The sequence below is a fragment of the Macrosteles quadrilineatus genome, unplaced genomic scaffold, assembly GCF_028750875.1.
Source record: "Macrosteles quadrilineatus isolate MER2022 unplaced genomic scaffold, UCM_ALF_1.0 Scaffold_8__2_contigs__length_117827958, whole genome shotgun sequence".
Taxonomy (NCBI): domain Eukaryota; kingdom Metazoa; phylum Arthropoda; class Insecta; order Hemiptera; family Cicadellidae; genus Macrosteles; species Macrosteles quadrilineatus.
This window is the reverse complement of record NW_026542601.1, coordinates 32580686-32606883: the sequence shown is the minus strand read 5'-3', so window position 1 is coordinate 32606883 and position 26198 is coordinate 32580686. Positions and strand designations below refer to the sequence as shown.

At 34.7% G+C, this 26198-nt stretch overlaps 1 protein-coding gene across 1 annotated transcript in view; it reads right to left on the bottom strand.

Annotated features, from left to right (window-relative positions):
* Positions 1-26198, bottom strand: part of LOC129000303 (zinc finger protein 585A-like) — a 67944-nt gene that overhangs the window by 26270 nt on the left and 15476 nt on the right. Inside the window, exon 5 of the mRNA XM_054427265.1 lies at positions 11267-11358. The gene's annotated coding sequence lies outside the window, so the exon portion shown is untranslated. The remainder of the gene's footprint in view (positions 1-11266; positions 11359-26198) is intronic.

Here is a 26198-nt window from a genome sequence, read left to right as displayed (position 1 = left end):
TTAATTATTATTTCAATCAGTTTCCTAGGAATAGGTAACTCCTGCAAGACTGAGGATAAGTGGTTATGGCCGATATTGTCGTACGCTTTCTCAATATCCAGAAACATAATACAGCAGTCGGTTTTCTTTGATTTTGCTGATCTCAATACCTCATTTAGAATACTTGTATTAAGATGGGAACCAGGGGTATTAGAAAAACCTCCTTGAAACTGGTTAAATTTTATATACTCTTTTAGTCTTTTGTCCAATATTTTTTCTAATATTCTCCTTAAAACAGAACATATTGTGATTGGTCTCCAGTTATTAACCTCTTTTTTGTCTCCGCCTTTATCAATTAAAATAGTTCGTGCTCTTTGAAATGATGAAGGTATCTGGTTTGTAAGGTGTATTGTGTTATAAATTGAACAGAGGATCTTTGCTACTTTCTTAAGTTTTACAATTCTCATTAATATATTGTCAGGTCCCGGAGAAGTGTCAATTTTTATTGCATTTATTGCTCTCACGACTTCTTCTACAGTAATTTTTTTATTATAATGCGAATCTAAGTCTTTCACTATTGTGTCTTCTACATTGTTATATGACATTTTCATATTTTCATTAGGATTAGAGAAACGTGTGGTAAAACCTTCGTGTAATGTTTTTAGATCAATTTCACATCCTTTATTACCGTCTCCGATTATCCTTCTCACAGCTTTCCTACGCCTATTATAGTATTCAAATTGGATCAGATCATATTCATACTTTTCTTTTCTCTTTTTCCTTTCGTTTTTAGTTTTCCTTTCTGGGTTGGATGATTTCTTATAATTACTATTTTGAGGATAGTCTTGTTTCTTTTTCCTTAATTTATAAAACCTGTAAGAAGGATGTTTAGGCCCAGGAAGATCGTGTAAAGCGTGAGATAAAAACTTGGAAAACTTATCAAAATTTTCAGAGAATAACTCAAAGTGTGTTTGTTCTTCATTGAAGACTGTTAACCAAGAATCGAGATCCTTGTTTATGCGATCACTTTCGCTATTTACTTTGCTTGGCATATTGTTTGTTTTATCATTCAATTTGTCTGGAGACTGTGTTTTTGAGCTTTCTGGACAATACTTGTTTAGAATTATATCACGATGTTTATTGTGGTGGCTCTTTGAAATATGGAGAGATAATCCTTTTTTGCTTTTAAAGAGTTTTCCGCATTCACCACAAGTTTGATCATTTGATTGATCGACTTTACTGTTACATTCCTCACTTTTTTGAAATTTATGATCTTCAGATGAGGTTTGCTTTATGCCTTCCAACGATTTATTTCTAATCTTAGTTGATTGACATTTATTATTAGGGACATTTAAACTCTGTTTTTTTAGACATTCAATTTCATTATAGATATTACCTACAATAAAATCCTGTTTATACATCTTGTCCGATATGGTTAAGTTATTGTTTATTATTCTGTTACAAACAATTTTTGCAAAATGTAGGCAGTACACACCACACTCAACTCTTCCACGTTGTTGAAGACAATCTACTTCTATCATATTAATCTCATCAGTTCCCAAGCTGCATTTACTCAGTCTTTCGGTCATTTTCTTGGCAATCTGACTGTTGGATGGAGATTTTGAGTCAAAATGATATGTTGTGTTTTTATATACGTCACAGATCAACAGAGACCAATGACAAGCATTCTCCTTTTCCTCATTAGTTTTATTATTTATTATTAAGAAAATAAATTCACTTTTTGACAATTTCATTTCATCTTTGATTGTTTTAAGGACAAAACTTTCGCTTCCCACACGCAGCAAATGTACTACAGCTGGAGGAATAAATACACAATTTAGGGGAAGCTGCAAACAATTTGATGCCCAAAGGTCTATCTCGAAGTCTCTAAGTTCATACCACAGTTTTGTGGAACTATAACTACAGGTTCTGGTTCTACTTTTTCTTAAATTATCTGATTCTGTTATATAATAATTGTCGTGAGTTGCCTTGATATGAGACTTAAGTCTATAAAAATGTTTTTTACAAAATGGACACTCTTCTTTTGATACGTCATTGCTATTTTCAGGCCCAGGGTTTTCTTCTATGTCTCCACATAAAAGAATCAAATTAATCAAAAAGAAGTAAGATACATAAAGCTTTAGGTTAAGTGATCGCCAAATAACTTTCCATTTAGATTTATTTTTTCTGTTCTTTGTTCTATCTAACATTTTGTTTTTTGTTGATAATCCAGTAAATTTGTATTTAAATTTACTCATAGCGAGGAAGTTTTGGGGTAGTTCTGATTTTTTCCATTTCTTTTGTATTTTGGGGTGCTGAATCCGAATCTGAGGTTTGCCAACAAAAATTCTTGACGCAACATTGAGAAAAATATGGAAAAAATTATATTTTTTGTAATATTTAGCTTATAACTCAAAAACTATCAACTTTTTGTCATTAGTCTATATTATAAAAATTAAAGTACACAAAATTTGCTACAAAATGCACCCCTAATGTAGTAATCTCCGATGAACCGTTTAGGCTCCAGAGCTATTTGAAAATTGGAACATTTTGTGTTAGTTTTTAAATTTCTCCAATTATTCTGTCAATGACATACATTTATTGTATATGCCCAGGCAAAGGTCTTATATAAATCCAAAGTGTTAAAATTGATTAATTTTGTGTTACTGAACCGTTGACTTTTTATTTAGTGTACAGAAAAGTTACACAAACTGTTGCCGTTTAAATTATCCTCGCTCAGAGGGTTGTAATGAGGCAGGTTCTGGCAAACGTTTCGATGCATTATTTTTTAGCATTCTAGCTTGTTCATCTGGTTAATTAAAAAAAGGTTAAAAGTAAAAAACAAAATACACATAATAATAAGTGATACCAAAATCAAAACTATCAAAATTAAATAACACCAATCTATTAATCATGTAATATCGTATGCACCTGATGACGTGATATTTAGATATACGTAAATAATAAAATGTTATGTAGGCATATACTGCTAAACATTTATATTGTGTGTAGATTTAACAAGTTAATAAATAAAGGAATGTGCGTTTGGTACTATACTTACTTTCTTACTTACTTAGATTCTAGCATCACAGCCCATTGTACATCCTCAATCGTATTGGCACCCATTATACAATTTTCTGTGTAAAATTTCAAGACCGATGCATGGCTTAGAGTGATTGGCACTGTTACCATAGGCCAATACTAATTTTTTCACCCCCATTCATTCACCCGAATGTAAATGTAAACTCTAAGCGAGTTATGTCCACAAAGCTGCTTGAGTTGGGGGCAGTGAGGCAACGTTGGATTTAGTTTTCTAGCCAAAATTTGTATTGACTATCTTAAGTCAATTAACCCTTACCACTCTCATGTAGGCCTATGCCCTACGCCCTAGGACCTACGATCTATCAAATCTACACACAATGTAAATGCTTAGCAACAGTATATGCCTACATAACATTTTATTATTTACGTATATCTAAATATCACGTCATCAAGTGCATAAGATATTACATGATTAAAAGATTGGTGTTATTTAATTTTGATAGTTTTGATTTTGGTATCACTTATTATTATGTGTATTTTTTTTACTTTTAACCTTTTTTTAATTGTCCAGATGAACAACCTAGAATGCTCACAAATAATGCATCGAAACGTTTGCCAGAACCTGCATCATTACAACCCTCTGAGCGAGGATAATTTAAACGGCAACAGTTTGTGTAACTTTCCTGTACACTAAATAAAAAGTCAACGGTTCAGTAACACAAAATTAATCAATTTTAACACTTTGGATTTATATAAGACCTTTGCCTGGGCATATACAATAAATATATGTCATTACAGAATAATTGGAGAAATTTAAAAACTAACACAAAATGTTCCAATTTTCAAATAGCTCCGGAGCCTAAACGGTTCATCGGAGATTACTACATTAGGGGTGCATTTTGTAGCAAATTTTGTGTACTTTAATTTTTATAATATAGACTAATAACAAAAAGTTGATAGTTTTTTAGTTATAAGCTAAATATTACAAAAAATATAATTTTTTTCCATATTTTTCTCATTTTTGTCAATGTTGCGTCAAGAATTTTTGTTGGCAAACCTCAGATTCGGATTCAGCACCTCAAAATACATAAGAAATTGAAAAAATCAAAACTACCCCAAAACTTTCCTGGTAAAAACACAAATTAACTGAATTATGAAAAATCATTTGAAATTTGGAAGTATATACATCTCATGTTAATTTCAGGATGAATATTTTTAAGAGAAATATGTATGGTTTCTTGTCTACAGATTGAAACCAATATTTTTACCAGCACTATAATCAGTATTGTTCTTATGAGAGAACCAAAAGAAATTTTTGAATGCATTATTTTCATGTTGCCTAGTAACCAAAAGATTACAGATATTTTAATTTTGATTTCCTAACCCCAAATTAAACACAAACATCAACTTAAAACTATGAACTTGGTTTGAATTCACTTAAAAAGGTTTATATATTATCCGGACATCGCAAACTCACTAATTTAACTGAAATTACATTCAAAATCACTAAAACACTCTGAAAATATCTCAAATTCATTAAAAATGTAGGAACAAAATCTCAAAACAACTTTTAAGTTAGTTAGTTATCGCTGGAGAGTTTCGGGGATCAGATCTAAACACTAACCATAAAAAACATACTCTTGAAACAGTCAATAGTGCTTTGCTTTGGTTTTTAATCTGTGGGCTCAGTTCCAATCCCAGTCCAGTCATTGCCATCCAATCCAGTTCACTGATGAATTGCATGAAATGTATTTTTGTAATTTACTGTTTTTTGTCACTGCCTACACAAGCAACCCAAGTACTGAATCGTCAATTTAAATACTGTCCAATATATTTTTTATATCACATAACATTTTAATAATATATTTAAATTTAAATATTTTTAAAGTTAGTACAATGAAATCCTTGGAAAATCCATGGAACAACCAACCCAATATTCCGTGGAATTCCCTAGTAATCGGCAACACTGCATCAAATATAAGTAGGGTTTTTAGTAAGTACTCTTTTCAATAAGTTTATCTTTTCAAATTAAATCATAGGGTGTTAGACAGTGTAATGGCTGTCAAGGAAATTACAACCTTTATGTAATTATAATTATAATACCCCAGCCACAGCAAAACCTCTAGTCCAAGAGAATTTCCCTTTAACATGACCGGATTTCTCCAAAAACAATCCCCTTTAAAATTGTCAGATATATTTTTTATTAAAATAATATTAATTTTAAAGAGTTTGCTACAACAGGAACGGTAATGAGGTTTGTTTTTATTGAAACTTTGATAGCGTGTAGTTAACTTAACAAAAATTACCGGATTTGATTTAAATATATCAAACAAGCTTTGCGTTTACAATGGGGGAGGACAAAGTTTGATAAAATTTGCTTCTTTAAATTGACGGTATACTATGGTATTATACATCTACCATACCCTACCACTTGACCAAAGCAATAAAAAAAATATTAAGAATTAGCAAAAAATCACAAATTATTCCTGACATTAAAAACATAAACATAACTAACTGTAAACAATCCTACTTTGAAAGTTCTCATTGCGTATCACAGTTTTTTTTTTGCTGCTTAGTTCAAATTAGCTGTTTACATAAATGTAAAAAAATATAGTACTGCACCCTGTTGGTAAATCTTATAACTTTTTAATGCTTTTGTTTATCATAGAAACAACTTTTTTAGTTAAAACAACTGACTAAATTCTTTAATTCCCTTTAAATATGAATATTCATAAGGTTAACATGAACCACAGAGCCACTGGGGCGGAGCCCGAAAGGATTTTTTATATAAGCATATGCCTATATGTTAATCGGGGATGTGAGCTATTATCATGCCAAATTTCAGCCCAATCTGTCCAGTGGTTTATGCGTGATTGAGCTTCAAACAAACACACAAACTTTCACTTAGTGATGTGCGTATCGATACGTATCGATACAGATATCGATACAAGGACCTCAAAATATCGATATTTTGTATCGATACGTGGGAGTGTATCGATATGCCCGTATCGATACACCTAGCCAATATCGTATCGAATATCGTATTGTTTATTTATTAATATAAATCTTATTTTTATGGCAAGAAATTTGTCTTCCCATCTTCCTCCCCTCAAAAGTAGTAGTGGAAATTTGATATTTTACTCTAGCATCTTCAAAAACACTGATAAAACATGTATTTTCACCTATGTTTTGCAAAAAACCTCAAAACTAGGGCATGGCCGCCCGCGGCCTTCGAACTGTGACAACGTCGCAAGTGGTGTTGTAACAGCTGTTTTTGTTTGGAAGTAGCTAATGGTATTTGTGTATTTACGAAAGATTGGTTACTGGACTATGACAATATTGACTCCGCTTAAAAACGTACAGATATAGATTTTAATTCATATTGTTTCCGGTTTCAATTCTGTATGATTTATTTTCAATATTTTAATTAATTTATGTTCATAAATTTAAATTTAAATCATTAAAGTGGGAATTAATGAGCTGATGTCACCTGTCTGCCATGTTATCTTATGGGACGTCTGTCACTGAACAACATACCACTTGCGATGTTGCCAATTCTACCAGGCCGCGGCCTGACGGTTAAAGGCGGCCGTGACTAGGGCCACCATTAATGGAAGTGGGGACCCTCATTATCCATATTATACTATTTAATGTGTAAGTGGCATACCCACCATCATTACTAGTACTTTTTGGTTCAATTAATTATCCCTGTGTAAAAACTAGGAAATCAATAACAAAATGTTTTCCAATTTTGAGGGTTTACCGGAATTTGGAGGTTATGTGTGTATGTTTGATACAAATAAAAAGACACAGGAAGGAAACGGGTTTTCTGAGGTAAGATTACAAGCACTAACCCTCTTTTCAAGCTTGTAAGTAACATAGTATTTGTCTATGCAGCTTGAATATTTGAGATATTTAAATTTAAAAAAAAATTATAAATAAACAATACGATACGCAGTATCGATACATTGGCCCGTATCGCCCATCACTACATTTATAATATTAGTAAGATTTCACTCGTTTAAACAACATCCAAGATATTTGTTTTACCTCAAATAGAATGATGCAGCTGACTTGAAGACAGCTCATATATTTTTATTCTTGGATAAGACGATTCCAATGATCTCTATGTTCTCTGTACTGCATGAAGCATTACAGATGTTCAACTAACTCATCAAAGTTTGGATAGGTCCTAGCAAAATAACTCAAGTTTTCACAATATTGTCTTATAGTGACATTTCTACGTTATTCTCCTTGTCAGATTTGGTCTGCATACAATACATTGGTTGTTACACTCCTTGCGCTCATCATTATAATACTTCTTTGTTATGTTTCACCTAAATTTGCCAAATAATATTAAGATTTTTTTTTAAGTACTATTATAGCCCAGTAGTAAATAGAAAAACATTCAGAACTTGACAAGTGGGTTTTCTTATGGCAGAAGATTGGACAGTCGGTCTAAGCCAGGGCAGGATAAATAAAGTATCAAAGTATTCTGTGTACTGATTTATGTTTATTCATATTTATTTTACCTACAATTTTTGAGATGTAGAACACTTGAACTATAAACAGTAAAAAATCAGAAGATGAAGTTACTAAGTTATTAAATGTCAATAAGTGTTTGGGTGCCTGCAAGAAGTTAATTACATCTAAAGTATTATCCCACAGAAAAAATACAACTATACAGGGTGTCCCACGTAAGGTGTCTCAAATTGATTGTGAAAAAAAACGGCTTTATTACTTTTTCCTTGTTATTTCATTTAACCAACATGCGGTTACTTGGCAACCCCTAAGACTAATGTTAAGAAAATGTGACTTTCAGTTTCTTTTTTCTACATAATTAGATTTTCGTTGGCAATTCTAACTGCAGTAAACTCGTTTTTAGGCCAGAAGTAATATAGCCTATTTACAACATTTGAAGAAAAGGAAATCTTCGAAGCCGTTTTCGAGATCTTTGTGCAAACATACATAAATACCTATTACTATTAGAAAATTTGAAAACAATAAGCATTTGCGAATTTTCAAAAATCAAATTCCCAAAAACTGCCACTTTTTAGAAACGGAAACAGATAATTAATTTTTGCTTCCTGTAAAATGTTTGTCTATTAAATAACTTTAAAATGATGTACGACATGACATATTATGTTTACATTTGAATTTTCCGAGATTGGAACCAATGACTGTTTTTGGCACACCCTGTATCAGAAAAAAGTTAAAAAACACTTTAACGTTATGCCTTGGGTCGATTTAGCGGAGAATAATTTTATTTCATCCTTGTACGGTATGCTATTTTTTTGTATCAATTTGAGACACCTTACGTGACTATAACACACCCTGTATTAGACAATAATGTAACTTATTCTGTTATATGGATGTGAAACATGGGTAACGTCCAAGAATAATGATAAACAACTCATGGTTTTTGAAAATAAAGTCCTAAGAAAAATATTTGGACCAGTGCAAGAGGGAGAAATGTGGCGATAAGGAAAAATAGAGAGCTAAGATCACTATCACCGAACCGGATATTGTTGCAATGGTTAAAGGAAGAAGAATAAGTTGGATAGGGCATGTGCTAAGAAGAGAGAAAGGAACAAGACTGTATGAAGTTTGGAGAGCTACGGTACAACTGGAAGTAAACGTACATTGGGAAGGCCGAAATTCAGATGGACTGACCAATTATTGAATGATGTTAGGACAAAGGGTGCAAACATCAACTTGGCAGAAGACAGTTCGGATGGAAGAGGCTGGTACTTGAGGCGAAGAATCAATTGAGATTTATGGAGCTACGGCGGGAGGGCTGGAACGGCACTCACGGTCAGTCCCTGGTCCTAATCCAACTACGGAACTGCACTCACGGTCACTTTGAGCCTTTCTGGGGGTACCGGAACTGCACTCACGGTCAGTTTTTAATTAGCCTATATCACATTGTGCAACACCATGATTGAATTGATTAAAACTTATTAAATTAGTTGAAATATATTGAAAAGTTTTGATTAAATTAATCCAAACGTCAAAAAATAAACTTACTACTGACATTGCAAAAAATACACATATATATGTGCACAGAAAATTCTAGCATAGTATTTACGATAACATGATAGGCTATATTCTTATTATAACGAAGCTTCTTTTGTAAAGGTTAGGTTAGGTTAGGTTAGGTTATTTATTGTTGTATTTATTGGGACAGACACTAAAACGTGTATTAAATAAAGTATTGGATAAAGTAAGACAGAGGTCGGAATAAACAGATGACTAAGGGGCTAGCGAAGCGTTCAGCCGTGAAAGACCGATTTTTGACCGTGAGTGCAGTTCCATATGGCTTAGGCGGGCTACCCTTCCAACCCTTGTAAATTCCTTTGACCGTGAGTGCAGTTTGTTGTCATCCGCTACGGCAGTATGTAAATTACAAACACTTTAAGGTTGCTCTGGTATGATTCATTGTAAGTTTTTTTTAATTACCTTTTTTAAATTAAATATTTTTAAACAAGTTATAGGGACGCTTAAGTATATGACTTACAGTAATACAAATTAATCATAAATTTTTTATATGAGGATTCTTTACAAATAATGCTTTAATGAGGTCGCTCTCCTGTATGTGCCAATTGATGTTCTTTCAATTTGCTTTCAGATACAAAGGATTCTTCACATGTGAAGCAATTATAAGGACGCTCATTGCAATGAATTAATACATGACTCTTGCAATTGCATTTGCTTGAAAAGGATTTTCCACATTTAGTACAGTTGTGTTTATCTCCGGTATGAACCAAAATATATTTTTTCAAATTGTCCTTTGAATTGAAGGTTTTTTTACATGCATTCCATTCATGAGGATGTCAATTGCCACAAATTAATAGATGTGTTTTATAACTAGATTTGGTAACAAAGGATTTTCCACATGTAGTGCATTTATGAGGTCGCTCTCCTGTATGAACCATTGTATGTAGCTTCAATTGGCTTGTAGATACAAAGGATTTTCCACATGTGGTACACTTATGAGGTCGTTCTCCTGTATGAACCCTTGTATGTTCTTTTAATTTGCTTTTAAAAACAAAGGATTTCCCGCATGTAGTACACTTATGAGGTCGTTCTCCTGTATGAACCCTTGTATGTACTTTCAAATTGGTTTTAGATACAAAGGATTTTCCACAAGTAATGCAAATATGAGGTCGCTCTCCTGTATGAACAATTGTATGTTCTTTTAATTTGCTTTTAAAAACAAAGGATTTCCCGCATGTAGTGCATTTATGAGGTTGCTCTCCTGTATGAACCATTGTATGTACTTTCAAACTGCTTTTATATACAAAGGATTTTCCGCATGTAATACACTTATGAGGTGTCTCTCCTTCATGAACCATTGAATGTTCTTTCAATTGGCTTGTAGATACAAAGGATTTTCCACATGTGGTACACTTATAAGGTCGTTCTCCTGTATGAACCCTTGTATGTACTTTTAAATTCCTTTTAGATACAAAGGATTTTCCACAAGTAATGCAAGTATGAGGTCGCTCTCCTGTATGAACCATTGTATGTTCTTTCAAATTGCTTTCATATACAAAGGACTTTCCGCATGTAATACATTTATGAGGCCGCTCTCCTGTATGATCCATTGTATGTACCTTCAATTTTCTTTTAGATACAAAGGATTTTTCACAAGTAGTGCATATATGAGGTCTCTCTCCTGTATGAAACATTGTATGTACTTTCAATTTTCCTTTAGATACAAAGCATTTCCCGCATGTAATGCATTTATGAGGTCGCTCTCCTGTATGAACCATTGTATGTTTTTTCAAAAAGCTTTTATATACAAACGATTTTCCACAAGTAATGCATATATGAGGTCGCTTTCCTGTATGAACCATTGTATGTTCTTTCAAATTGCCTTTAGATACAAAGCATTTCCCACATGTAACACACCTGTAAGGAGACTTCCCAGAGTGTGTCAACAAATGACTTTTTACGTGACTTAGCTTATTAAATGATTTACCACATGTTAAGCATTTATATAGGTGTTCGTTCGTATGTTTTAATATATGAACCTTCATTTGATATTTCTTTTTTAATGATTGTCCACATATTGGACACTTATGAAAAAGCTCTTTGGATTGCTTTGGCATTTTTAGCTTTGCACTTTCTATTGTTGTGAAACTCAGATTATCAGAATATCTAGTAAAAAATCAGGTGGTTTATTGGTAATGTTAAATGTTTGAATCTTCAGTCTGTTATTTCTATAAGTTCAAGGTATTACCGTGGAGGGAGGTGTTGTCCTACGTACAATCCAAATTAGGACTCGTTTGGCAATTGGTTCTTATTTCTTATGCCTGAGTTCTATTTTCATTCCTGAAATAACACAACTTTCATTAGATAAACACTAACACACATACATAATTTATTATGACCAATATATATATATATTAATTGTCTTTACAATTGAAGGCCTTTTAACACGTATTACAATTATAAGGTTGCTCATTGCTTTGAATTAATTTGTTTGTTGTAATTGCTTTTGCTTGAGAAGGATTTTCACATGTAGTATTTTCCACTGATGAGGTCACTCTCTCATATGAACCATTGTATGTTTTTAGATACAAAGAATTTTTTGCACACAATACTGTTATGAAAATAAATGTTAAAAACCAAATTTATATGGGGTTTTTAATGGATTTTAACTTTCTAAGACATAACTAAAAAGACTTAATTATTATAGGTAACCATGATAGGTAACGTTATTCCTGGTTTTATATAGTGTACAGTACATGAGTGTACAGTCCCTAATGAATACATTGCAGAATTGACTGGCAAATGAGTAATCTAAATTTAATATTGCCCGCTGGCTTAATGATACATCACGATCAGCTGTATTGAAGTAAACAAAAATCAGCAGTAAAAAGGCTTTTAATGCTATTCTTATGGAGAACATTTAACGTTATATCTCGTTTTCTGGTAAATTTATGGGAATTCTGCTATTTTCCCCGAGTCCCTGGGGTCAAGACGTTTATTTTAGATCCCTCCCACTTTTCTGCAACTTACCAGACGTCCACAATTTTCTGGTAAAAATCTTTTCTTGAAGAATTATATATAAAAATAAGCAAATTGTAAACAAAAACACATCCCTATATAAAACCGGCCATAACTAACATTGAAATTGTCTTTCTGATCCATACGGTTGATGACTTATCAATAAGAGAGTATGTTTAATCTAAGCTAAAACTCTACTCATTCAATTTCATTAGGATTTTCAGAGCTCATAATATTATCCAAAGCTAATATTATTATAATATTATCATTGACTTTAGGATACTGACAATTGATTGTTCTATCAATCATCAAAGCTAATACGTTAGTTAGTTCATACACATGCTAATGCTTTATCTGGTTAACAGAATAAAATCATATCAATACTTGAGAGAGCCAAATATAGTATCTTAATTCTTTTATAGTAAAATGAAAATTCAACAAATTTTTTCTCCATTATTTAGTGGCAGGAGAAGGAACAAGACTGTATGAAGTTTGGGGAGCCACACCTGGAGGTAAACGTCCATTGGGAAGGCCGAAATTGTGATGGACTGACCAAGTATTGAACGATGTTAGGACAATGGGTGCAAACATCAACTTGGTAGAAGACAGTTCGGATAAAAGAGGCAGGTACACGAGGCGAAGGATCAACTGAAATTTATGGAGCCACGGCAGTATGTAAGTACAAACACTTCAAGGTTGCTCTGGTATGATTCATTGTATGTTTTTTTTTAATTGAATGTTTTAAAAAAAAGTTATAGGGACGCTTAAGTATATGACTTACAGTAATACAAATTTATCAAATTTGTTATGTATATGAGGATTCTTTACAATTAATGCACTAATGAGGTTGCTCTCCTGTATGTGCCAATTGATGTTCTTTCAATTTGCTTTCAGATACAAAGGATTTTCCACGTGTAATACAATTATGACGTTGCTCTCCTGTATCGACCCTTGTATGTACTTTCAATTTGCTTTAGATGCAAAGGATTTTTCACAAGTAATGCATATATGAGGTAACTCATTGTTATCACTTAATACATGACTCTTATAAATAGTATTTTTACTTGCAAAGGATTTTTCCCATGTAGTGCACTTAGGAGGTATTTCAGTATGAAACAATTCATTCTGCTTTTAGATACAAAAGCATTTCCCGCATGTAATGTGGAATTTAATTTATGAGAACGCTCATTGCCATGAATTAATAGATGTCTATTATAAATGTGTTTTGATACGAAGGATTTTCCACATGTAGTACACCAACAAGGCAGGCCCGCTTTTATAAAGGGCAGACTGGGCATATGCCCAGGGGCACCGGTGGTTGGGGAGCGCCCGAGGGGCGCCTTAACCGCCGCTTGCACTAGGAAAAATTGGTTTTGATCAGTGGCGGCGATAAGAACCCGCGGGCCCCCCCGCAAGTTTGATCGCCGGGCCCCCCTCTCCCAATGGTCTTTAAAACCATTTTCCCATGTATTGCCGCCTAAACTTGCAATTTTGCAATAAACTTGACAAGGCATCTCCCGAGGCGTCATTATCGTCTTCCATGATCGCGGCAAAATCGTATATACTTCCCGTAGTCATAAGTCACGGAAGAAACATTATCATAGAAGAAGAAGAAAAACATGCTTTATTTTTCACAAAAAACATTGACAAGATTAAATAAAAGCATATATCAACAATGGTTATAGTTTACCGTGATTGCAAATGCAATCAAACCTATGACATCATTAGATAGCAGTATCGTCTCCCACGGTCACGGCCCAATCTAATATCACGGCCTAATATCTCCCCGCGACCAGTCGGTGGTGACGGGTAAATCATTTTTCCGTAATCGCGGCTAAATCCTAGATATATCTTTCGCTTAAAAAGAAACGTCATTATCGTCTTTCGCAATCGTGGCAAAATATTGAACACCTGCGGCTGCGGAGACATCGTCATCGTCACCCGCGGAGAAATGTTCTCGTCGATATCTGCAATCCCGGCAAAAGCGTAGGCCTAATCTTTCAATTTCGTGAGCGTGATCCTCACGGATATAAAAGCTTTTACTTTTAATTGTGTGTTATTGTATTGAATACTGAGAAAATCGGCTCAAGCTTGATTTTCTGACTTTGTGCTTGATCTCTAAAGCTTGTAGTCCAGGCTCTGCTCGGCTCGAAAATCGACATTGTAGGCCTATTATAAAAATCAACCGTTTCCAAAACAACCCGATTTTGAACCGATCTGATTTGGCCTGAGGGCCTTAGGTAAGTAAAATTTTTTACCTGACTTGATGTAAACACATCTAAAGTGCGAAGTAAACAAATCTATAGGGCAGCCTCCTAATAGTAAGACATGAAATGAAAATCCTTCTTTAGCATCAATGAAAGAATGGAATTATTTATTAGCTAGTGCCCTAGCCACCTAGGTTAATTTGCCGATTTGGTCGTAACGAAATTGTCAAGTTTATTTAGTCGAATCAGCATAGAGGATCCTCTATGCTCTATGGTGTCACCCGCTGGGGGCTAGGTAGGAAGTATGTATAATAGGTTACGTACCTTGTTCCGTCTTCAGTCTTAAACTTAGTCTATGGATGACTAGTTTCGGGTACAAAGACCCATTATCAAATCCTTATTTAAAACTTCATATTTAATATGATCCGACGTAAGTCTTCATCAATGTATACATGCAGGTCGGCGACACATAAAATTTACACATTTAAAAAACAAAAGTTACAAATACATTTACGATAGGCCGGCCACATTGAATACGGGACAAACCGACGCAGGTTAAACGGGGGACACGACAGAACTCAATAAAGCATATTCAATATGATGTTTTAAATAAGGATTTGATAATGGGTCTTTGTACCCGAAACTAGTCATCCATAGACTAAGTTTAAGACTGAAGACGGAACAAGGTACGTAACCTATTATATATTCGATTATCAGTCTTGGTGGCAAAGATGTTTAACATTAATGTTTTATCTTCCTAGGCCAGAGGCCACATTGGTTATAAATACGGTCCTATTATTATGCAACCAATTTTGACTGCGCCTTCACACAATCCACGAGGACAATTAATGCAACGCGCATGACTGATGACAATTCTTTTACTTAGGTTGGTAGATAATTTATATCGATCGGTCAAGTAATAGTGTAAGTTTAGCTGTTGTAAACTACTACTTGAACTATAGGTTTGAACAAATTTTCATCATAAAAAACGTATTTTAATTCTCATATAAATAATATTGTTATGATAGGGGACCCGTGTGGCTGAGCCTGACACACTATCACGGGCCCGTGTGCCGGTAAAATTTACCGAAAATCCCGGTCAAGGCTCACGGGCCCCCCTAGCTCGCGGCCCCCCCCCCCCCCCGCACCGGAATTTTTAACTATACTGGCCACAGGCAATGGTGGTGTCATGTAGGTTAGGTACATTATTAAATGTGAAAAATACACTTGGACAACTTTATGCGGCTATGGGTAAGTCGGGATACATTTGTTGAAAACATTATAAAAGATAGGAGACTATTTTACGCCGGTTCAGGCAAGAGGTAATAAACGGAATCGTATAAAAATTTCTTTAGACAGCCCGGGAAACGAACGAAGTCATGGGTGAGGAAAAAGTGGAAAATATGATCCTTACGCAGATTGTGACTGGTATGAGTAATCTATGGGCAAATGCCCATATATAAATCAAATCCTCCAATGTGGAGGATCTCACTGGAGTGTAGTTGTTTATGACAAGCTGTGTAATACCTTCTTTCACTATGACTCAATAAAAGGTCATAACATGTCATGTGCCACTATTGTTTGTGACAAAGTCTTAAGATACTTAAGTGGAGGCAGCGATACTGCAGACAAAATTGAAGTCAACACTCCACAGCAGGGAAATGGATATGACTGTGGAATATATGTCATAACTAGCAGAGTACCGGTCCTTCGTACGGGGTTGGAATATAAGTATAAAATGCTTATTGCAGTTATACTCAAGCTTTGCGTTTGCAATAAGGGATGTGTCCTCCCTTATAATTAAGGGAGTAGTTTGATAAAATTTGCTTTTTTAAATTTACAATATTCTATAGTATTACACATCTACCATAGCCATAATGTTCTACCACTTCACCTAAACAATAGAGAAAAATAAATTATCAACAATTCGCAAAATATCACAAATTATTCATGAAATGAAAAACATAAACATAACTGTAAACAATCCTACTTTGACAGTTCTCATTGTGAATCACAGTTTTTTGTTGCTGCTTAGTTCAAATTAGCTGTTTTCATAAATGAAAAAAAAAATATTATATAGTGTTGGTAAATCTTATAACTTTTTAATGCTTTTCCATATCATAGAACCAACTTATTGGCTTGTCAAAATTCTGCTGATGGGGCACTTATCTACAGTTTGATAACCAAACCAACCTACAATGGAAAACCGACTCTTCAAGACTACAACACCGCTTTCCAGCAACTAACTGAAGATTTTAAAGCTAAAGGACTGAAGAAACTGGTATGTTCAGCCATGGGTTGCGTTCGAGACCAAATAGCTCCCAAAACTTCATTGAAAATTTATCCTTGTACCTCAAGCTTTTTAACAGGAGCATCTGTGGAGATTATTAGCTACTATCAAAAATCTGACAGAGTATTAAGGAACGGAATGAAACACTCTTATTTTGTCAAACGACTACGGCAGATAAGCTAGTGCACACCTACAAGATATTTCCTTTGTTGATATCCTTGACAGAACAACCTCCAGTGATGATGCCCCCCTGCACGCCCCTGCCCAAAGCAACCATCTGTACAATAGCACCAGCACACCGGGACACACAAGAACAGCCCACTCTCCACCTCCAACCACTCAGCCTGTAATTGCTCCAGGTAAAATTCAGTACAGCGAAGAAGTGAAGGATGGCTCTATGTGTGATGCAAATAAGTGTGTGAAAAAGCAGAGTAATAGTGATAGTAAAAATAGTGAAATCAGTGTAATTAGTGATAATATGTAAATACTGTCAATAGCTCATCTTTTTAGGTCAAATGTAAGAAAAGATCATCAAACCCTCATTACATCAAACACTCCTGTCTATCACAAAAATATTGTAAACCTTTCTCCGAACCATAGACAAAATCCTTATATATAATTCTGTAAAACAAAATTTTTAACAGAAAATTGTGGACGTCTGGTAAGTCGAAGAAAAGTGGGAGAGGTCTTAAATTAAAGGTCTTGACCCCAGGGACTCGGGAAAAAAAGCAGAATTCCCATTAAGTTACCAGAAAACGAGATATAACGTAAAATATCCACCATAAGAAAAGCATGGGGACTGAAAAACGTCTGCATTCTAATCAGCTGTTACTTATTTATTTGCAATGTTTACTTTTATTCAGAAAGTCAATGTTGTTAAATAATGTTTCAAAATGAAATGTATTTGTTTAATTTTTTTTTGTTTTCCGTTTTTATAATGAGTGAAGTTACTAGACATGGTAGGGGAAGACCTGCAAGACGTGGAAGAGTATCCAGGATTTTTGTTGTATTCCGTTTTTATAATGAGTGAAGTAACTAGACAGGGTAGGGGAAGACCTGCAAGACGTGGAGGAGTATCCAGGAATTTAACTGACACAAGAAATGCTGAAAGAGAACGTCATGTAAGGCCTAACTGTGAAAGAAATCCACAAGCCGCTTTACAACCTGCCTTCAGAAGAACGCTGGAAAATGAGTTGAGTTGTTTCTCACAATCTAGGTCCTCTTAACAGCACTTGCATGCATTGTGGCGCATTTCACTTCGCAGAGGAGGCCACAAATGAACATTTCAACGCATGTTGCCACAATGGATTCATTAACATGCCACAACCACAATTAAATGACGAACTAAAAGAAATGTTTTAACATGATTCTAGCTTCATAAAAAACATAAGGCAATTCAACAGTGCAATGGTTTTTGCTTCACTTTCCACTACACAAAAAGAGATTGCGGGAAATGGGCCTTACTGTTTTAAAATTCATAGACAAATTTATGGATATATTTCTGACTTACTACCACGAAATGGGGAGTTGCCTTCATATGGACAATTGTGTCTAAATTAGGGGCTATGGCCCCTACAGGCCACTAGTATTAATAGTAATAATGAAATTACATTGTTTCACCAGAACATTGAGTGCTTGAAATCAAAAATTGATTCTCTGCAGTTAACATTAGAAGAAATAAAACCTCATATAGTTGTCCTAACAGAGCATGATCTAAAAGAGGAGGAAATTGAACGTTTGAATATTAATAACTATATGGTTGGCTCACATTACTCAAGGAAATTATCTCGTAAGGGAGGAGTCATGCTTTTATGCAACAATAAAATTATACAAAAACCTTTTACCATTCCAAACTTTAAAAAAATAAAATACTTAAAGAAAAACAATTTGAATTTGTATTAATAAATATTTTGCTGGAAATTACAATTTTGCAGTAGGCTAGTAGCTGTCTATAGGTATCCAAAGTCAAGTGCTCAACAGTTCATTAATAGTTTAGGCATACTCTTAGAATTTATAAACAAACGATTTAAAATTGTTTTAGTCGCTGGTGATATTAATATTAAGGTTCTAGTAGAGTCAAAGGAACATAGTATGCTTAAAAATATGCTAAAAAGTCATAATATGGAATATTTAGTTAGATTTCCAACTAGAATAGGTAAAACTTCTAATACAGCAATTGATAATTTTATAGTTTCTAAGAGCCATAGTAATTTAATGCATGTGGATGGAATTGTAACCATGTTATCAGACCATGATGGCCAATGTTTGAGAATGGCATCCCCCCACCTTAGCTGCGAAAGTAAAAATTATGTTTTTTATGAAAAAAGAAATTTTGATCTAGAAAATCCTTTTCAAATCATTAATCGAAAATGAATCATGGCTCGAAGTTTATCAGGCACAGGTAGATAAAAAATTTGATATTTATATGGACAGCTTTATGTACTACTTTAACATAGCATTTCCAAAAAAAAAATATAAAGAAAAAGGTTTATCAGAATAATAATTGGTTATCGGACCAACTAAAAGAATAAAATAGTGAAATAATAAAAATTTCAAAAGACATTTTAGGAAACAAAAGACCCAACAAAAATTTGATCATATAAATTTACTAAAATCAAAAATATCATAGGCCAGTCAAATCGTACATTAAAAGAGGCTAAAATCGCAAAGCGTGATGTATTGCTGAATTTTTAATATGTTGTTGGGACCAGTTAGGGTAACTCAAAACCAAGTTTGCATCCCTGTGCTCCCTGCGTGATAAGTAAAATATTACAAAATGAATGCATTTTTTAAGTTTTTGGTCTATAACTTATTGACAGTGCATTTTTCTTTATACTACTCAAAAGTAATAATGAAAGTACTTAAAATTTCCAACAATTTAAGCATAGTTTCATTTTTGTGTGTCAAATAGTTTTTGAGCAACGATTTTTCAAATATTACAAATTTGTTTAAGTAATTACCATAATTTACATTTTTCCTGGGTTCGACCCACAAAAATTGTGTAATACCCATACTATGGCAGAATTTTTAAAAACTGCTTTTGTAGTAAGACCACTCTTGTTTATATGTTATTTGAAAGATATTTCTAAATCATTATCAAACTCAGATAACACACAAACCTCTGCCTATATGCTGATGATTCAAATCTTAAAGTATCGGGTAATAATTTAGAACAAGTGGAAATTTTATCATTCACTGAAATAGGAAATATGATTACCTTTTTTTGAAAATCACAACCTCCACTTAAATATTGAGAAAACGGACTACATTTCCTTTAAAACAGCCCAATCAAGGATAAAAAAAAAACCAGAACGACTTTCGTGTCGTCTAAAACTGATATAAAAGAATCAGTTAGTACTATTTAATTTAGAAATAGTACAGTTCTGTAATAAAGGCCGATACATGGATACAGTTGAAGAGTATGAAATTTACAAGGCGTCAAAGGAAAACCCACAGCATATATTGAACGAAAAATTATCATTCGAGTCTAACATCATCTACAACACTGCCATTCATATCCTTAATAGAAAGACAACAAAAGAACGAGATAAGGATATCATAGGAGTAGGGGCGGGAGTCAACGCAGACGACACGTGACAGTCGCGACTTGCCCTCAGCCGGTGCCGTATCACGTGTTTCGTTACCGCCTGGTCGACCAGTGTTAAATGTTCAGTTTTGTGTTTTTGTGTTTTTATGTCGTGTCTATTTATTTACCACTATAAACTTTTGACGAACTCCATCATGAGGAATATCTAATGACTGCTTGACATTCTCCCGACCTGAAGATGTGCTCCTGCAGCACGAAACAGCTGTAGTCACTACGAACTACATAGGATCGTTTTGGACAGAACAAGGTAATTAAAACCACTATACGTTAATTCAGACAATCCAGAGGCCATACCATCATAAAACTGATACACCAAAACATACGTGGGCTAGCTTCAAAAATCGAGGCATTTGAAATTTTCTTAGCACACGAAAGTCCTGATATTGTCTGTGTGACCGAACATAATCTAAGGGATTATGAGTTCGAAAGCTGTAAACTGAATGGTTATATGAATGTAAGTGCGTTTTGCCGCCAACATATGAATAATGGTGGTGTATGCATATTTGCAAAGGACGACATTGAAATAAAAAGCATCGATACAATGGAATTTTGCAAAGAAGGGAAGTGTGAGATTACAGCTGCAAAAGTAACAGCAGATAATGAAAAGATTCTCTTAATAGCTGTATATCGACCCCCTGGTAATAGCTATGACCTCTGCCTTGACCTCATGTCCAGATGTCTTGAAAAACATCTTAAGACTCAAGATAAAGTAATTGTAGTGGGTGATTTTAATGTCGACTTATCAGTAGAATCAACAACCTCTAACGAACTCAAAGTTACAATGAGCTCATTTGGTCCAAGCAATTTAGTGAAATCATATACACGTGAATTTAAAAACTCCAAAACTCTAATTGATCATCTCTATACCAATTTTACTGACGAATCAATTGATTGCGCGGTTGTAGTGTCAGCCCTCTCCGACCACCATGCCCAGATTGCGTCAATCCATGGCCCCAGGGTTCAAAAATCCTCTGTTAAATATAAATTTGGTAGAAAATTCGATCAATCAAGTAGAGAGATATTTAGACACTTGCTTGCCTCTGCAGACTGGGAGCAACTGTACAATACCAAGGACTTTAACACCAAATTTACAATATTTAATGACCAACTTTGCCATTTTCTTGACGTTGCTTTCCCAAACAAATTACAAAAAATTAATAAAACGCACTGTAAGGGCAAAGCTAAACTGGACAAGAAGACTATAAATATAAAAAACCAAATGCTTGATCTTTATGTAGAAACTAAAGACTTAAACTCAGATAACCACTTACGTCAAAAATACATGCAGCTCAAACGCACTTACAAAAATATAATCAGGCAAAAAAAATCAGATATGATACGTGAGAGAATAAACCAATCTGACAATAGAAATAAAGCCATCTGGGATACTATTAAAGAAAATCTTCCAACTAAAACTAACAATGCAAAAGAAATCAATATTCTTAATGAAAATGGGGAAATAGTCAAAGACCCACAACAAGTTGCTAACGTATTTAATATTTTTTTTTCATCTGTTAGTAATCCATCAGATAGGAAAGGCAAGCCCAATTATATAAAGCATAATTCCAGATTCACTTTTTCTTAAGCCAACAAATAAGACCGAAGTTAAACAAATCATAAAAGAGATGAAAAATAAACTGTCGGCAGGAACAGATGAACTGTCTTCCAAACTGTTAAGAGAAATTGCAGACCTTGTATCCAACCCTATTGCTCATTTAATCAATACTTCCTTCGAATGTGGCCAGTTCCCAGATGCCCTGAAAACGTCCATTATTAAGCCACTTCATAAAAAAGGAGATAACATCCTTTGCGACAATTACAGACCTATAGCCATAACATCATCTATATCGAAAGTGTTCAAAAAGGTAATACTTCTAAGACTATTGGATTTTTTACAAAAAATAATATTATCTCACCGAAACAATATGGATTAACAAAAAACAAAACCACTACAGATGCAATGACCGATCTTATCTCAAATTTGGTAAATTCATTGGATGCAGGTGAACATACAATGGGCATCTTCTTTGATTTGAGCAAAGCATTCGATATCGTGGATCACATGTTACTTCTTGATAAGCTTTCTTGTCTTGGAGTGCGGGGGCTGGCACTGCAATGGTTCAGTTCATTCATTACAGGTCGGAAACAGTTTGTGACGATTCAGGCCATGGATGACTCAGGATACCTGAAAACCTACTGCTCGCCTCATTGCGAGTCTGCCCATGGCGTGCCTCAGGGGTCAGTCCTCGGTCCGGTGCTGTTCCTTGTCTTTGTAAATGATCTTCCATCAGTTGTTAGTTCCGGAAACATTTGCTTGTTCGCTGATGACACGTCGCTCTCAGTTTCTGATCAAAATTTCGACGAGCTCGAAATAAAAACCTTTTTGCAAGCGAGCTCCATGATGCAGTGGTTCGAGAACAACTCACTGAGTCTAAATGCAAAGAAAACTGAATTTGTAAATTTTTCAATAAGTTCAGCTGGAAAAAACAAGAACAATTTCCTTTTGAATGATGTTGAGCTCGAGGCAACTGATCATGTTAAGTTCTTGGGATTGGTGCTCGACAGAAACCTGCGCTTTCATGCCCACATTGACACTGTGTGTAGAAGGATTTCTTCAGGAATCTTTCTCCTCCGCCAACTTTCTAAGTTTGCAAAGTGTGATGTATTAATTACAGCATATTACGGAGTAATTTTTCCACACCTGATATACGCAGTGCCGGTGTGGGGGTGTGAGTGTGGGAAAACGTCTTTCCTCTTCCGGCTCCAGAAGAAGGCAGTTAGGATTATCTTTGGTTTGAATAGAAGAACATCTTGCAGACAGTACTTTGCTTCATCACAAATTTTAACATTTCCCTCAATATACATTTTAGAAACTTTGACTCTGATTAAAAAGAACCTACACCAATATCAATCTTCACCTACTCATTCATATACACTACGTAACAATTCACATCTTAAACCTGAAGCCAAGTTAATAAAATATAGAGATTATAGAAATTTCGACATTAATCAAGTTGTAACTGAGATTGCCGCAATGGACTGGAACAGTATTAGGAACGAACAGGAAATAGATATTGTGGAAACATTGATTACGTCTAATATTAGAAAGATATTTGATGACAATGCACCAATAGTGTGCAAAAAAATTACAAAGAGGAAGGCTCCTTGGCGTAATGAAAATATTAAACGGTTGACAAAAGAGAAAAATAGACTGCGAAATCGTTATTGGAAAGATAGATGTGATGAGAATTGGGAAAGGTATAAGGGCGTTAGAAATAGGTTAAATAATATGATCTGGAGTGCGAAAAAGACATATTTTTCTGATAAACTATCGTCCTCAAAAGACCCAAAAGAATTTTGGACGTGCCTCAAAAGGAATGATATAATTGGCTCTAAGAGTAACTCAAGCATTCCACATGATCTACAAGCTAATGAGATTAACGAATATTTTGTAAACATAGGAGCTGAGACCGATATTGATAAACAGCTTTGGGAATATTTTATGGATAATAAACGAGATGGCATTATAAATACCTTCAATTTTCAATATGTCAGTGAAAAAGAGGTTATGGATGTAATGAATGAGATCAAATCTAAAGCAGTGGGTAGCGATGAAATTTCAATAGAAATGATTAAAACTGTCAGTCCGTATGCGATAAAATCAATTACCCATCTGATAAATCTATCACTAGACAAGGGACAATTTCCTAAGTCCTGGAAAATTAGTATTATCCGACCATTACCCAAACTTACAGCCCCAAGAAAAGTCGAAGACCTAAGGCCAATCTCAATATTACCAGCTATGTCAAAGATATTAGAGAAGATAGCTATTCGCCAAATAGTCAGCTACATAAACACACAAAATATATTACCCAAACTTCAGTCTGGATTTAGACCTAACCATAGCACGTGTACAGCCCTGACAAACTTATTTAGTGATATGATTGACGCCAAAGACAAGGGTAAATATAGTTCTCTAGTTATGCTGGACTATTCAAAGGCATTTGATTCAATGAACCATGAGATGCTATTGGCCAAAATGAAATATTATGGCTTTGACGAAAATATTTTGAAATGGATAAGGTCATACTTAGACTCCAGGCTGCAAGTGACGCAGTTAGAGAGTGAAACATCAACCCCGCTTGTCAAAACCCAAGGAATTCCCCAAGGCAGCTGTCTTGGGCCTGTTCTGTTCAATTTGTACACGGCAGACCTTCCTAGCTGTGTGCAACATTGTACAGTTCATTTGTATGCCGATGACTCACAGCTGCACTTGTCTTATGAGCCATCCCAGATTAGAGCTTCACTCGATCTCATTAACATCTGAGAAAAATCCTTTTGTGGTCAGAAGCAAATGGGTTGAAACTCAATACTGGCAAGTGTACTGTGATGCATACGGCGCCACAAGACTTGGTGCAGTCCCTCAGCGAGAGAGGAGTGAGTGTTGTGCTCAACGGGGAATCTTTGACTTTGTGTGACAAGTCAAAGACTCTTGGCGTTGTGCTTGATAGCAGCCTCACCTTCTCTGACCATGTCACACATGCTTCGCAGCGCGCGTTAGGAAGGCTGAGAGGGCTGTACAGGTTTAGAAGTCTGCTGCCAGAATCTTCGACTCATGCAGTCACTAGTCCTGTCGGTGTTTACATATTGTCTCCCTGCTTATGGAAACAGCATCTCTGGAGTAGACATGACCCGAATGCAGAAACTGCAAAATTCAGCTATTCGCTTCATATTTTGCCTCAAAAAATTTGAACATGTCTCTCCCTATAGAGCTGTAGCGGGGATGACAACAGTAGACACTGTTTGCAGGATCATGACGTGCTGCATGGTGCACAAGGCTCTTGTCTTACAGGAGCCACAGTACCTTCTTGAGAGGCTCTCTTTCCGGGAGGAGGTCTCTCAGCGCAGTACCCGCCATGGTGGTCTCCAGCTTCACTTTCCAAGAGTGAGGCTTGAGTTTGGGAGACGAAGCTTCTCGTACTTCGGTCCAAAACTGTACAACGACCTCCCCTCTGGCCTCAAAAAGTATTCTTTATCATCATTTAGAGTTAAGATCAAAGAATTGTGCACTGATGGTTAATTATTGTTACTCATATTGTCTTGTTTCTGTTTTGTTATTGCTCTATTTATTTGTTGTTAGTTTTATATTGTTTTTGACGAAAGTTGTTCTGAGAAGCAGTATTTGTACTGAGAAATGCTTAATAAATAAAGGCATTTTTATTTATTTATTTTATTTATTTAAATTGCCATCTCATTCAACGTCATTCTTTAAGAGACACTTCCATTACAACCGCATTACACTTTTCAATCTACTTCCTCCCTCCCTTCAGCTGGAGCCGGACTTGGTCCGCTTCAAAAGGCAAGTAAAAAGGTTACTCTTGGCCAAAAGTTGCTACAGTGTCCGTGAATGTGTCGCTGATGGGTTTAATTTTAATTGAGTTTGAAGAAGATTGTCACTCGTAAATCTAGTTGATTAAAGCACAATTGTTTTATTTTAATTTTAGACGTAAAGATATATTTTGTTTGACATGACTAATGCAAAATTGTATTTGTTACTTTGGTTTAATAAACGAGTTATCGAGTTATCGAGTTAACCCTTGATTTTGGTGAATACTGAGCCTATTGAGCTTGTCACAAGTACAAAATTTTTTGGTCTAACAAATATAACGGTATGTGATAATAACTTGGATTGGAATGAGCATGTAGACAACATTTTAGCTAAAAGAAATTCTGGCAGGTAAGCACTAAGAAGAATGGCTGGGATGTGCAGTGAATCCACTCTTAAAATTATTTACCATTCATACATTTATTCACACATTTCATTTGGAGTTTGTCTGCATGGCTCATCTAAATTAGAAAATCTAGATAAAATACTTAAAGAACAAAAGAAAGCAATTAGAATAATAAAAAACCTACATCCAGGTACATCATGCAGGGAACATTTTAAAATGCTAAACATATTAAAAGTTAATGGTCAGTTTATTTTAGACACTATTATGATATTTTTAAACAATAAGAAGGATACAATTTTAGAACAAGAAATACACCATCACCATTA